Source organism: Apium graveolens, chromosome 1, assembly GCF_009905375.1.
Source record: "Apium graveolens cultivar Ventura chromosome 1, ASM990537v1, whole genome shotgun sequence".
NCBI classification, from domain to species: Eukaryota; Viridiplantae; Streptophyta; class Magnoliopsida; order Apiales; family Apiaceae; genus Apium; species Apium graveolens.
Genome location: NC_133647.1, coordinates 134,954,756 through 134,957,469, shown reverse-complemented (window position 1 = coordinate 134,957,469; position 2,714 = coordinate 134,954,756).

Below are 2,714 nucleotides of genomic sequence, written 5' to 3'. Positions count from 1 at the left end.
CTACTCAACTCCCTTCCACTCAACAACTTGATGCTAACAAAAAGGGGGAGAAAGGCTCATCAAGTAAGGGGGAGAAACAGCTCAACATTCAAGTCAGCAAAGTAATTGTGCCAACAATTGCTTTCACTAAGCCACCGGCCATGGACATCATTGACATCATCAATTTGGCAGCAGAAAAACTGGAATCAAATGACACACTGCTAAAGATTGATGTAGCAGCAGCTGAGAAGGAACTAAAAGAAAAATGGAGGAAAATAGATGCAGAAATTCAACAGAATTTTGGGCCAATTCAGAAAGCAGACAAAATCTTTAATCATCACTCTCAAGTCAAGCAGATTTATGTGAATGAAAAGAGTTTGAATTATCTGGAAAAGGGTCAAACTTCTTGCATAAAGTCTCCCAAGGCAAATCTGGTCCTGAAGTCTAAAAGAAACTACTCAAAGTTTTCAGACAAAAATCCTATGGATATTGTGTATGAAACACCTAGGCCAGATGAGAAGAAGCTGTTGGCTAGGTCAATTGCATTTTTCAAAGATCCAGCTGATTTAGTACTTAAAAGAAGGATTACCAAGATCTACAGAAATGGTAAGGAAATATGTATAACGACTCGTGTATTTTTGAATTATTTATTTATGTATTTATGGAAAGTATTAAATAAATAAAATATGTGTGTTGGTTTTGACAACTATGTGTTGTTTGACTATTAATGTGTGATTTGTAATATACTGGATTGTTCGTGTGATTAATTATGGGATCATATTGGATTGTTTTCATTTTCAAAAGTGAATTTGGTACAAATTTATTTGCGTAAATACTTGAAATGTCTCTAAAATTGTTTTTATGATTTTATAATTACATTAATTATTTTTAAAATTTTATAAAATTGAGAAATCAATATTTTATTAATTATTTATTTTTAAATGATTTTCTGATTTCTTTTATTTGAAAAATCCATATTTAATTCCAAAATTCTTCAAAAATTATAAAACTCGTATTTATTTAAGTTTGGAATATTCCAAAAATTTTAAAATTATTTTGGGAATTTTTGAGATTAATTTCACCCGCGCGTTGTTTCGCTTATTCGTTAAAAGCGGGTATACATTGCATTTCAAAAATTATTTTAGAAAAAAACGAAATTTATGTTTTTATAAATTTTGGGATATTTAGAACATTTTAAAACTATTCTCATAATTTTCTGAAATTATTGTATGTACAACTTGGGTCGTTAAGTCAAGAGAAAAGCGAATCAGATTTCGATTTACGGGAATATCAGGACACGTGTCAGGTTTTTATAAAAAGGGGGGACACGTATCAATTTGCAATTGTGTGTGGCAGCAGAGTAAATGTTTACAGTTCACAAATCTTTTATAAAAAAATAAATAATAAATATAGTAAAGAGGGAGATAAACACAATCGTGCTTACCCCCCATCTGTTCTCTGCTCCAACGAGCTCACTGCCGTTTTTCCGGCCATTCATGTTCAATTGATGTCCTGGTTTCGGTTGATTATTCAAATTATCTATACATGCATATACAATCTTGTGTATAAGTATTGTGTAATTCGGTTGTGGCCGGGTAACGCCGCCCTTCCTCGGTTTTCCGGCGGGGTGGTGGTGGCCTGGTCTACAGGGTTGTATTCGTGTGTATGTGTAAGTATGTACTCGTGTGTCTGCTGCTGTGTTGCGTTTTCGGTTTCTCTATCGCCGCCCTCCCCGTTTTCTGGTGGAGGAGGTGGCGCGTGTGTGTCCTGCGCCGTGTGTTGGTTCTGTTGGCTTGCAATCTGTTATGCGTACTGTAATATGAATTTTTGGGTTTAGTTGCTGGAAATTAATTTTGAATGATATTCGTGATATGAATATTTTGGGCGAAAAATGTTTCGAATATTGGTGAAATTTTGGGTTGGAATCCGTACTATCGGGTGCCCCGAAAATTTTGCCGCCGTCGACGATGAACTTCGGTGAGTCGGCGGTGGACAAGGATGATTTTGATCTGAGTCCTATCTTTATAAAATAAATAAACTTAATCCGTGAAGTTATTTTCGGAAGAAAAATATTTATTTAAAATATAAAGGTTGTATTGAGGATTGAAATGCATAACTGGATTGATTGTTTGATTGTGATTTGACGTCGAGTTGTTCGACGGGTAGGCCGATAAATAGAGGAGGTGCTGCCCGAACTTTTGGAAATTAAATTCAGAAATTCGGGACATACCCTGTAATTATCGGAACATCGAACGAGTGTAAATAAGTATATACTTGTATCTTGTGCGAAACCTGATTGTATGTTGTGGTGAATGTTCGGTCAAAAATCCAGTAACCCTAATTTCGTAAAATGACGAATATGCGTATTTTATAAAAACGAACACTGGATCGATTTCGAGAATGTGAACCCTAATTGTTGTCTGTGTTATTCTAATATGAATGATTATGAGTCGGGTTTGAATATTGTTGGGTGAGAATTAGTATCGAGGATATGTCAAGCATACCTAGACGTTTAACGTAGGGTATTTCGACCCTGTAGGTTATAGCCGGAAACTTGAAAGTGGATGATGGACTAAAGATAACCTAGTTGTCAGTCGATGAGCTCAGTAGAGTTTCAACAGAAAGACCTGAGTGTCGAAGTCGAATCCAATGGGATCTAGTGATTGGACGTTAGAGCCTGAGCATCAAAGTCGGCTCAGGGTTGATCAGTAATAGTTGTAAAGCCTTGTAAGGCA